Below are 13374 nucleotides of genomic sequence, written 5' to 3' on the forward strand. Positions count from 1 at the left end.
GGAGTCACACATAGGCCAGACCAGGTAAGGACAGGTTTCCTTCCCTAAAGGACATTAGTGAACCAGATGGCTTTTACCACAATCCGGTAGTTTTGTGGCCACCATTACTGATACTAGTTTTTTTATTCCAGATTTTATTTAATTAACTGAATTTAAATTCCCCAGCTGCCGTGGCAGGATTTGAACTCATGAATCTACGGATTATTAGTCCAGGCCTCTGGATTACTCGTCCAATAACATAACCACTATGCGACTATACCCACATTTTGCTTGCAGACTATCGCCTTATCTCCAATTTTCCTTTCCTCTCCAAAGTCCTTGAATGTTGTTGTTGCCTCCCAAATCCATGCCCTTCTTTCCTGCAGCAATCTGTTTAAATCTCTCTAATCAGGTTTCCGCCCCTGCTTAGTGGAACTGCCCTTGTTTAGTTCCGCTCTTACCCGTCTGATTATAGCCAGACTATCTCCAGCAATGGCTTCTCTTCCTGCACCGTTACCTCTGGAGTTCCCCCAAGGATCTATCCTTGGTATCCTCCACTTCTTCATCTACACACACATGGGGTCAACTTCCTCATGTACACTGATGACACCAAGCCCTAACTCTCCACCACCTCTCTTGACCTCTCCACTGTCTTTGTGTTGTCAGACTGCTTCTCCTACATCCATTCCTCCAGCTAAACATTGGGAAAACCGAAGCCATTATCCCCGCCACAAACTCCGTACCCTCGCCACTGATACCATCCCCCTCCCTGGCCACTGTCTCAGGCTGAACCAGACCGTTAATAACCTCGGCCTCCAATTTGACCCTGAGCTGAGCTTGGATCCCTGTAACCTCTCCATCACAAAGGTCCCCTACTTCCTCTTCTGTAACATCGCCTGCCTTCACCCCTACCTCAGCCCATCTGCTGCTGAAACCCTTATCAATGCCTTTGTCACCTCCAGTCTCGACTATTCCAACGCTCTCCGGGCCGGCCTTCCGTTCTTCACCGTCCATAACCATCAGCTTATTCAATGCTGTGCTGCCCGTATCCTATCCTGCTCACCCATCACCCCGGTTTATTACTGGTTCCCAGTCCTCAAATTTAAAATCCTCCTCTTCATGTGTAAATCCTTTCATGGCCTCGCCCCTCCTCCAGCCCTACAGAATCCGCCCACAAACTCTCCATCCCAGTGACTCTAGCCTCTTGTGCATTCCTCCCTCCCTTCATCCCACCATATTGGTGGCTGTGCCTTCACCCATCTAGGCCCTAAGCTTTGGAATTCCCCGCTAAACTCCTCCGCCTCTCCTCCTCCTGTGAAAAAAACACCTCTAGCCGAGGGTTTGGTCGCCCCTCCTAATATCTCCTTCTTTGGCTTGGTGTCCATTTTTTTTTATTACGCTTCTGTGAAATGTTTTTATCCAAGCTAAAGGTGCTACATAAATACAAGTTGTTGCGGTTGATGTATTTAACAGAGACATCTACTTAACCAAGATGTGCACTCAACTGGGATATGTATTTGACTAGATGTGCTTTTAATCATTAGATACACTTAAGTGGGCCTCAATCTATTTACATCAATCAACCATCTGCAATTTAAATCAGTTGAATGAATCTGAGCTTGGATCAAAGATGCATCCTGTCCTTTAATTATAAAATGAAACAAAACAGTACAAAATTAGTAGCAGGGTGTGATGTAGATTGTTAACACAGGTGGAGAACTTAGTGTGGAAACTGTGGCATTAGAACGCTGAGTGCTGTGTGGTTTAAGTACACCAAGAGGCTGATGTTTACAGGGTGTGTCTGATACACAAACCGGGAAACATGTCGGAGTGTTGCTTCTGGGAAGGAGGCGGGGAGAAGGGAAGGGTTTTCTTTTTGCCAAGTTTCTCCTGAAGGTGTTGACTCTTGGGTTTGAGAGGCACCAGCAGCCTTCTGGTACACCATCCAAGTGACCATTCTTTACACGTGAGCCTAGACTGTGAGTGCCAACGGTGCTATTCAACAGTGGAGGGCATCACAGCCAAGTCCGAGCCTGTCCTCACCCAACATGCACACACATGCACTCTCCAGGAACGGGGTCACAGGATAGTGTTCACGAGTGGGAACTCTGGTTGATTATCCCTCCCTAACCCAGTGACACTGATCCCAGATGTCGAGGTAACAGCATGGGGATGGGAAGAGAAGCCATTGCTGGAGATACCCTTGCTATAATCAGACAGGATGTGGAGATGCCGGTGATGGACTGGGGTTGACAATTGTAAACAATTTTACAACACCAAGTTATAGTCCAGCAATTTTATTTTAAATTCACAAGCTTTCGGAGGCTACCTCCTTCCTCAGGTGAACGATGTGAACATCGTTCACCTGAGGAAGGAGGTAGCCTCCGAAAGCTTGTGAATTTAAAATAAAATTGCTGGACTATAACTTGGTGTTGTAAAATTGTTTACAATAATCAGACAGGTAAGAGTGGAACCAAAAAGAATGCAAGTTCTTTCTTTGGTTGACCGAAGACAGAGCTTGGGCTCGTGATCAGGATAGTGGTCGGTTACTCACTCGATAACTTTGCTGCTAATTAAGTATTGCTCTGAGGGAGTCGACAGGGGTGGGAGGGTTAATTACTGATTCTGTCAAACTACTTGACTGTATTAACACTTCCTCCAATTAGACCGTTTTGCAATCATGAAACACTTTGTAATTTAGGGTCCTTGCAAAAGACTCTCTCACAAGCTTCTGTTTGTAGTCACCAGTCTATGAATAAAATGGGGAATGTCAGGTATGTGTAATGGGCCATGTTTCTGACACTTCACCGAGCAATTGAAGTTACAGACAGCTGCAGGGCCCAGGGATAGCTCCATTACTGATGACAGGCAGTGTATGGAGACCCATGCCGGGCCAATTGAAACATGTCGAGCTGTTTGGTTGAAGTAAAGTCTGTGTTACAAACAACAGCAACGCAGACTGGGAGACAGGGGCCTATAAATTCAGCCACGCAACACCTATTTTACGGGCGCTAGCTGGTCTACTAAGCCCCCAATATGGCGGGCAGGAAGCGTGGGAACATTTCCGGCCAGATGTGCGCCACCTGCCATATTGGTGAAGGAAGAAGAAAGGCGTCCAGGGCACACGTCTGAATCAGGTGTTAGGCCCTTCACACATGCAAATAAGAGGCCTTGCACCTGTCTAAGGCCCTCACTGCACAATTGGTTTGTCCTGATGCAGCACCCGGTGCCAGCTCCTGTCCAGAGCAGGATATTTGACTCCGATCGGAGTATCATTTTGCCTTCCATCCAGCAGATTGTGCTTCTCCACAGTTGATGTTTATATTTGAAAGTCTGTAACAGACTCGTCTTCTCCCTGGGTTATTTCCGATCGAAAGGCATTTATGGTAGACAGGTTATTAGCCTGACTTACAGCCCCCTACTAGGAGGGCCAGTAAGCTTCCTTTAGTCTGGCTCTGACCTTTCCACCTGTCTGGCTCGGGTGGCCCTACCAAACGTTATACTCCCCCCAGCATAGCTCTCAGGGTCATAGGCATATGTGAGCTTTCCCATCAGGTCACGGTGCAGTCCCTACAAAGAGGGGAGCAGGGTTATCAGTCCCTGCAAAGGGGGGAGCAGGGTTATCAGTCCCTACAAAGGGGGGAGCAGGGTTATCAGTCCCTACAAAGGGGGGAGCAAGATTATCAGTCCCTACAAAGGGGGGAGCAGGGTTATCAGTCCCTACAAAGGGGGGAGCAAGGTTATCAGTCCCTACAAAGGGGGGAGCAGGGTTATCAGTCCCTACAAAGGGGGGAGCAAGGTTATCAGTCCCTACAAAGGGGGGAGCAGGGTTATCAGTCCCTACAAAGGGGGGAGCAGGGTTATCAGTCCCTACAAAGGGGGGAGCGGGGCTATCAGTCCCTACAAAGTGGGGAGCGGGGCTATCAGTCCCTACAAAGGGGGGAGCGGGGCTGTCAGTCCCTACAAAGTGGGTGGGGTTACCAGTCCCTACAAAGATGGGGCAGCTATCAGTCACTACAAAGGGGAGGGGAGCTATCAATCACTACAAGGGGGGGTGGGGCTATCAGTCCCCACAAAGGGGGCAGGGCTCAGTCCCTACAAAGGGGGAAGCGGGGCTATCAGTCCCTACAAAGTGGACAGGGCTATCAGTCCCTACAAAGATGTGGGAGCTATCAATCACTATAAGGGGAGTGGGGCTATCAGTCCCTACAAAGGGGGTGGGGCTATCAGTCCCTACAAAGTGGGCAGGGCTATCAGTCCCTACAAAGGGGGGACTATCAATCACTACAAGGTGGGGGGGAACCATCAGTCCTTACAAAGCTGGGTGTGGGGCTGTTCCTCCCAGTGCGTCAGACTGGTGCCTAAACTTTCTACGTGGGCATGAGTTTGATGAAAGTCAGGCGGTACAGGAAGACCATCGACTTGAACCTTGGTGTACTGACCCCTCATGTCCGGGGTCACCCTCAATAACATATGTAGGTCAGCTCCTGATTGAAAATGCCTGTGTTCAGGTGCTCACCCGTTGGGAAATCTGGTGCTGCTGCAAAGTTTAAAGGCCTGCAGCAATGTAGAAAAGCAGCCATGGTGCTTTGCAGATTCAGGAAGGCAAAAAAATGTCCGTAAGGAGTGCCAGAGAATGACTCATATCTCAGATGGCACCACTGAAATTCTCCTGAAGGAAATGAGGCAAAAAAAGGGGGCCTCTTCGGCACAGGGAATCCCCAAGAAGAACACACACGGACAATGGGAGGGGGTGGCGACTAATGTTAATTCCACCCTCACCATACGGCACACATGCAAGAGGTGCCAGAAAGAGTTTAAGGAGTTTCAGGTCAGCCATGATGGGAGAATACACCGTGACCTTCCATTAACGTAAGGTAATAAGCATTTTTTAAAAATGTTTTTATTCTTTCTCTGGATGTGGGCGTCATTGGCGAGGCCAGCATTTATTGCCCATCCCTAGTTGCCCCTTGAGAAGGTGGTGGTGAGCCTTCCTCTTGAACCGCTGCAGTCCGTGTGGTGAAGCTGCTCCCACAGTGCTGTTAGGTCGGGAGTTCCAGGACTTTGACCCAGCGATGATGAAGGAATGGTGATATATGTTCAAGTCAGGATGGTGCGTGATTTGGAAGGGAACATGCAGGTGGTGTTGTTCCTATGCGCCTGCTGCCCTTGTCCTGCCAGGTGGTAGAGGTCACGGGTTTGGCTGTCGAAGAAACCTTGGCGAGTTACTGCAGTGCATCCTGTAGATGGATCACACTGCAGCCACGGTGCGCCAATGGTGGAGGGAGTGGATGATTAAGCTAGTGGATGGGATGCCGATCAAGCGGACTGCTTTGTCCTGGATGGTGTCGAGCTTCTTGTTGCAGCATGTACACCACTTATGACAATCTCCCCCTCGCACTGTTTAAGGTACTTTCATTGCTTACTACACATGCCCATTTCCCAGTGGGGTGCACCTTCCTCCCAAGCCTTCACCTGAAAGTGTTCCTTCATTCATATCCGTCCATGCATCCAGCCCCAAGCTAATCCTTTCCCCTAACGCAGCTGCCCAGTGCCCGACTGTTGTCATCGTAACCGCTATGGGTTGCATGCCGACACTTGCAGATCACGCTACATCATCACGACAATTGAAACTTCCAACTTATTGTACTCTGGTTGTGGAAGAAGACAGTCCATAAGAAAAGAGAAAGAACACGAACAGGAGTAGGGTCCCGTACAAACCCTTCAATGCTATACGAGGACACGCTTGCAATCCTGGGTATAGAGGTTGCTGGAGTTGGGGTAATACTGGGACTGCTGCCAGCTCAGAATTCGTGCAAACTTTCTCCTCATCTTGAATGGGGTAAATTCAAAACCAATCTGCGGAAACATTATTTCAACGAGCGAGTGGTCAATCTATGGAACAGACTCCCTAGGGAGATGGTGGAACAGTTAGTATTGATTCATTCAAATGCAAATTAGATCGATTTCCCTCAGAAAACAATATTTTGGGAGACAGTATATGAGTAATTTGAAACATGACGTGGTAAGTGTAGCAAGCTTAGGAGGAACAGGTGACTTTAGACCTGTGGTTCCCAAAGCTTTCCCCCCATTGGGGGTTTTTCCTTGCCTCATGTCCAGGTCTGTTGCAGACTAATTGATAGAGATTGATTGCTATGATTAGTCAACAACTCCATTACTGTATCAGGCAGATGGCAGAAGGCGAACTCAATGGACCTTGGTCTTTCTTCCATTGGTAATTCCTATGTTCCAATCCTTCATTTCATCCTATCTGCTCATTCAGTCACTTGCTAGGGAGTTGTCAGAACCTCACGAGGAATGATGCTTTCTGAGCATTTAACGCTGGTGCAGTTGTTTGGAATAATACCAAACAGCTGGAGATAGTGGCTCAAATGGAGGAGTCCACCAGCCGCAGCTGCACAGCCCTGTGCAGTGATTTTGCAACACTGCAGTCCTCAGGAAGGATATATTGGCCTTGGAGAAGGCCCAGCGCAGATTTACCAGAACGATACCAGGGCTTAAAGTATTCAATGATGAGTACAGGTTGCATAAACTTGGCTTGTATTCCCTTGAGTATAGACGGTTGAGGGGTGATCTAATCGAGGTGTTGAAAATGATAAAGGGATTTGATAGGATAGATACAGAGAAACTATTTCCTCTGATGGGGAAGTCCAGAACAAGGGGGCGTCATTTTGAAATTAGAGCTTGGCCACTTAGGAGTGAAATCAGGGAATACTGTCTGACACAAAGGGTAGAAATCTGGAACTCTCTCCCCAAAAGGCTGTAGATGCTGGGGGACAGTTGGAGCTTTCAAAACTGAGAGCGATAGATTTTTGTTAGGTAAGGGTATCAAGGGATATGGAGCTAAGGCGGGTAAATGGAGTTAAGGTACAAATCAGCCATGATCTAATTGAATGGCAGGGCTGAATGGCCTACTCCTGTTCCTATGTGGCAACTCCTGGGACACCTGGTTTCAGGGCTTCTTCTGCTGGTGGCCATTTCCTAATTGCTGGGTGGGTCTATCCAGGCCATTGCTGGGAATGCTAGAATGCCGGCCTGGACAGACGGCGCTGAGTGCTTATCTCATCCGTGGGCAGAAAAAATGGAGAGTTCAAAGGCTAGGAGTCACTGTTGGTGACATTAACGACCAAACACTTAACAGGTTCATGTGAGCTTCCTTTTAAAGTTAATGGGATAATGTCTCTTTCAAATTAGCGGATCAGCAACACGAGCTTTCGTCCATTGATACCACCAGCAGAAATGTTTATGCCTAATAGTATATTTTAGTCGGGTACTGCACGGGATTTATTTAACAATCAAACATATTGGCCATCTTCAGGTGTGGAGAAGCAGACAACGTTGATGTTTCCACTTGTGTGGGAGTCCAGAACTAGGGGCCATAAATATAAGACTGTCACTAATAAATCCAATAAGGAATTCAGGAGAAACTTCTTTACACAGAGAGTGGCGAGAATGTGGAACTCGCTACTGCAAGGAGTAGTTGAGGTGACTAGCATAGATGCATTTAAGGGGATCTTGATAAGTACATGAGGGAGAAAGGAATAGAAGTTTATGTTGATAGAGTGAGATGAAGATGGATGGGAGGAGGCTCGTGTGGAGCATAAACACCGGCATGGACCAATTGTGCCGAATGGCCTATTTCTGTGCTGTAAATTCTATGTAATCACAGGCAATACAACTGTTCTTACTGTAGGCTAAGCTTCACATTAGTTAAAGTGTTGTAGTCAACATCACAAAGAGTGGAAACCATTTATTAGACTCAGCAGCGGTTATCCCCATATCAGCCAACTTCTTCAGACTTTCGAGGTCAAAGTGTTCCACCACGGGTTTTTTCTGGATCTTTGGACTTTAAGTTGCTGTGATCCTTCATTGCTGGTGGTCACAAGCTGGAGATCCTGTGGTCCATCACTGGTGTTTTTCTTAAAATCATGAATTCATTTGCCGTCCACTGTCAGGTTCTTTGCATGGTGGAGCTGGCATTCGCCCACTCAGCCATGTGGGGACTCCCAAACCAATAATCACCACTCTCATGGACAGGACCATCTATTGCTAGTCAGGGTCTGGTGCATCAGTGTGGTTACGTACCCTGGCATAACCCAAGAGGCAAATCAGCTGCCCGGTCCTTTGCTGTCACTGAGATCCAGTTCCTTAAAGTGTTTGTGCCAGCTCCCTCAGTGGTTTAGTACATAAATTACAGCATCCTGTGTGGTACTGAGCTGCACCCCTTCCACTATGCTAAGTTAGTGGTTCTCAGCCTCAGGTAAAAGGGTGCATGAGAATTAGCCCCAGCACCTCTGGGCTAGGGGGGGCAACTGAATCAGCCAGGGCTCTTGTTCCTGATCACCGTCCAGTCATAGAATAGAATCATAATAGGAGGCCATTCGGCCCGTTGTGTCTTTGCCGGCTGAAAAAGAGCTATCCAGCCTAATCCCATTTTACAGCTTTTCGTCCGTAGCCTACGGCACTTTAAATGCATATCCAAGAACTTTTAGACACTGAGTTCCAGACCCCCACCACCCTCTGGGTGAAAAACTTTCTCCTCAACTCCCCTCTAATCTTTCTACCAATTATTTTAAATCTATGCCTCTGGTTATTGACCTCTCTGCTAAGAGAAATAGGTCCTTCCTATCGACTCTATCTAGGCCCCTCATAATTTTATACACCTTAATTAATTCTCCCTTCAACCTCCTCTGTGCCAAAGAAAACAACTCCAGCCTATCCAATCTTTCCTCATAGCTAAAATTCTCTAGTGCTGGCAACATCTTCGTAATTCTCCTCTGTGCCCTCTCTAGTGCAACAACATCTTTCCTGTAATGTGGTGACCAGAACTGTACACAGCACTCTAGCTGTGGCCTAACTAGTGTTTTATTCAGTTCTAGCATAACCCCCCGGCTCTTATATTCTATACCTCGGCCAATAAAGGAAAGTATCCCGAATGCCTCCTTAATCATCTTATCTACCTGTCCCGCTTAAGGGATCTTTGGACATGCACTCCAAGGTCCCTTTGCTCTTCTATGCTTCTGAGTATCCTACCATTTATTGAGTATTCCCTTGCCTTGATTGCCCTCCCCAAATACATAACCTCATACTTCTCCGGATTGAATTTCATTTGCCACTTTTCTGCCCACCTGACAATAATATTGTGGAGGATGAATTCCTGGAGTGTGTACAAGATGGTTTTTTAGACCAGTACGTTGAGGAGCCAACCAGGGAACAGGCTATCCTAGATTGGATATTGTGCAATGAGAAGGGGTTAATTAATAATCTTGTTGTGAAGGGTCCTTTAGAGAAGAATGACCATAACATGATAGAATTCTTCATTAAGATGGAAAGTGAAGTAGTCCAATCCAAAACTAGGGTCCTAAACCTAAACAAAGGAAACTACGAAAGGATGAGGAGTGAGTTGGCTATAATAGATTGGGGAGCTTCATTAAAAGGCATGACGGTGGATAGGCAATGGCTAACATTTAAGTAACGAGTGCATGAATTGCAACAATTATACATTCCTTTCTGGCGCAAAAACACAAAAGGAAAAGCGGCCTAACCATGGCTAACAAAAGAAATTAAGGATAGTATTAGATCCAAAGAGGAGTCATATAAAGTTGCCAGAAAAAGTAGCAAGCCTGAGGATTGGGAGCAGTTTAGAATTCAGCAAAAAAGGACCAAGAGATTGATTTTTTTTTTTATTCGTTCATGGGATGTGGGCGTCACTGGCAAGGCCAGCATTTTATTGTCCATCCCTAATTCTCTTGAGAAGGTGGTGGTGAGCCACCTTCTTGAACTGCTGCAGTCCGTGTGGTGAAGGTTCTCCTACAGTGCTGTTAGGAAGGGAGTTCCAGGATTTTGACCCAGCGACGATGAAGGAATGGCAATATATTTCCAAGTCGGGATGGTGTGTGACTTGGAGGGGAACGTGCAGGTGGTGGTGTTCCAATGTGCCTCTGCCCTTGTCCTTCTAGGTGGTAGAGGTCGCGGGTTTGGGAGGTGCTGTCGAAGAAGCCTTGGCGAGTTGCTGCAGTGTATCCTGTGGATGGCACGCACTGCAGCCACGGTGCGCCGGTGGTGAAGGGAGTGAATGTTTAGGGTGGTGGATGGGGTGCCAATCAAGCAGGCTGCTTTGTCCTGGATGGTGTCGAGCTTCTTGAGTGTTTTTGCAGCTGCACTCATCCAGGCAAATGGAGAATATTCCATCACACTCCTGACTTGTGCCTTGTAGATGGTGGAGAGGCTTTGGGGAGTCAGGAGGTGAGTCACTCGCCATAGAATACCCAGCCTCTGACCTGCTCTTGTAGCCACAGTATTTATGAGGTTGGTCCAGTTAAGTTTCTGGTCAATGGTGACCCCCAGGATGTTGATGGTGGGGGATTCGGCGATGGTAATGCCGTTGAATGTCAAGGGGAGGTGGTAGACTCTCTCTTGTTGGAGATGGTTACTGCCTGGCACTTGTCTGGCATGAATGTTACTTGGCACTTATGAGCCCAAGCCTGGATGTTGTCCAGGTCTTGCTGCATGCGGGCTCGGACTGCTTCATTATCTGAGAGGTTGCGAATGGAACTGAACACTGTGCAATCATCAGCGAACATCTGACCTTATGATGGAGGGAAGGTCACTGATGAAGCAGCTGAAGATGGTTGGGCCTCGGACACTGCCCTGAGGAACTCCTGCAGCAATGTCCATGGGCTGAGATGATTGGCCTCCAACAACCACTATCATCTTCTTTTGTGCTAGGTATGACTCCAGCCACTGGAGCATTTTCCCCGATTCCCATTGATTTCAATTTTACTAGGGCTCCTTGGTGCCACACGCGGTCAATGCTGCCTTGATGTCAAGGGCAGTCACTCTCACCTCATTTAAGAGGGGAAAAACTGGGAAAAGAGTAAACTTGCAGGGAACATAAAAACAGACTGTAAAAGCTTCTACAAGTACGTAAAAAGAAAAAGACTAGTGAAGACAATTGTAGGTCCCGTACAGTCCGAAACGGGAGAATTTATAATGGGGAACAAGGAAATGGCAGAGCAATTAAATAAATACTTTGGTTCCTTCGTCACAGAAGAGGACACAAATAACTTCCCAGAAATGCTAGGGAACCAAAGGTCTAGTGAGAAGGAGGAATTAAAGGAAATTAGTATTAGTAAAAAAATAGTGCTGGAGAAATTAATGGGACTGAAAGCCAATAAATCCCCAGGACTCGATAATCTGCATCCCAGAGTACTAAAAGAGGTAGCCATAGAAATAGTGGATGCATTGGTTGTCATCTTCCAAAATTCTATAGATTATGGAACAGTTCCTGCAGATTGGAGGGTGGCAAATGTAACCCCACTATTTAAAAAAGGAGGGAGAGAGAAAACAGGGAACTACAGACCAGTTAGCCTAACATCAGTAGTAGGGAAAATGCTAGAATCTATTATAAAGGGTGTGATGATAACAGGACACTTAGAAAATATCAACGGGATTAGACAAAGTCAACATGGATTTATGAAAGGGAAATCGCGTTTGACAAACCTACTGGAGTTTTTTGAGGATGTAACTGGTAGAATAGATAAGGGAGAACCATTGGATGTGGTGTATTTGGATTTTCAGAAGGTCTTTGATAAAGTCCCACATAAGAGGTTAGTGTGCAAAATTAAAGCACATGGAATTGGGGGGAATATACTGGCATGGATTGAGAATTGGTTAACCAACAGGAAACAGAGAGTAGGAATAAATGGGTCTTTTTCGGGGTGGCAGGCATTGACCAGTGGGGTACCGCAGGGATCGGTGCTTGGGCCCCAGCTATTCACAATATATATCAATGATTTGGATGAGGGAACCAAATGTAATATTTCCAAGTTTGCTGACGACACAAAACTAGCTGGGATTGTGAGTTGTGAGGAGGATGCAAAGAGGCTTCAAGATGATTTAGACAAGTTGAGTGAATGGGCAAATACATGGCAGATGCAGTATAATGTGGATAAATGTGAAGTTATCCACTTCGGAAGGAAAAACAGAAAGGCAGAGTATTATTTAAATGGTGATAGATTGGGAAATGTTGATGTACAAAGGGACCTGGGTGTCCTTGTACATCAGTCACTGAAAGCAAACTTGCAGGTGCAGCAAGCTGTTCGGAAGGCAAATGGTATGTTGGCGTTCATTGCAAGAGGATTTGAGTACAGGAGCAAGGATGTCTTACTGCAGTTATACAGGGCCTTGGTGAGACCACACATGGAGTATTGTGTACAGTTTTGGTCTCCTTACCTAAGAAAAGATATACTTGCCATAGAGGGAGTGCAGCGAAAGTTCACCAGACTGATTCCTAGGATGGCAGGACTGTCATATGAGGAGAGATTAGGTCGGTTCGGCCTGTATTCACTCGAGTTTAGAAGAATGAGAGGGGATCTCAATGAAACATAAAATTCTGACAGGGCTAGACAGACTGGATGCAGGGAGGATGTTTCCCCTGGCTTGGGGGTCCAGAACAAGGGGTCACAGTCTCAGGATACGGGGTAGGACATTTAGGACTGAGATGAGGAGAAATTTCTTCACTCAGAGGGTGGTGAACCTGTGGAATTCTCCACCACAGAAGTCTGTGGAGTCCAGGTCACTGAATATATTTAAGAAGGAGCGAGATAGATTTCTGGACACAGAAGGCATCAAGGGGTATGGGGAGAGAGCGGGAATATGGTATTGAGATCGAGGATCAGGCATGATCATATTGAATGGCGGAGCAGGCTCGAAGGGCCGAATGGCCCACTCCTGCTCCTATTTTCTATCTTTCTATGTGCATTGATATCTTCCTGCAGTCTACAGCTTTCCCCCTCACTATCAACCACACGGCCAATTTTTGTATCATCTGCAAATTTTTTAATCATGCCCCCTACATTTAAGTCAGAATCATTGAGTCACCTCTGCTGGTCAGGTTTGGGTGTTTGGGGGCATTGGGTGAGGACAGGATCAGGCTTGATTATGATGCATACAGTGATCCAATAATCTGCCAGCAGTCATGGGTGAAGAGTGGCCGATTGGGCGGGGTACCGGAGGGCTCGATGTGCTGGTGAAGATCGCAGCAGGACCCAAGACCTCTGAAGGTCTTCAGAAGGGATTTCCAGGGGTGGACCGCACCCCACTAGCGATGCCCTCGACCCAGTTCCAATCCTGGCGTCGGAGGCTTTGGCATATTGGCACATCTGGAGTGCTCATCTATGTGGGGGGAGGGAGGAATTTTGTGTGGCAAGTTGTTACAGTCTAAGTGGGGCCAAGGATTGTGAATTTCATGCGTTCCCTACTTTACTCAATCACTCTGCGGCCTAATGCGGTAAAATTTAAACAGCCCCCTCCCCCTCCCAGGTCCTTAGCAACACTGGGTGCCAGGGACAAAGATACATCCCTTACGCCCAA

Source organism: Heptranchias perlo, chromosome 17 (assembly GCF_035084215.1).
Source record: "Heptranchias perlo isolate sHepPer1 chromosome 17, sHepPer1.hap1, whole genome shotgun sequence".
In the NCBI taxonomy this organism is placed as follows: Eukaryota; Metazoa; Chordata; class Chondrichthyes; order Hexanchiformes; family Hexanchidae; genus Heptranchias; species Heptranchias perlo.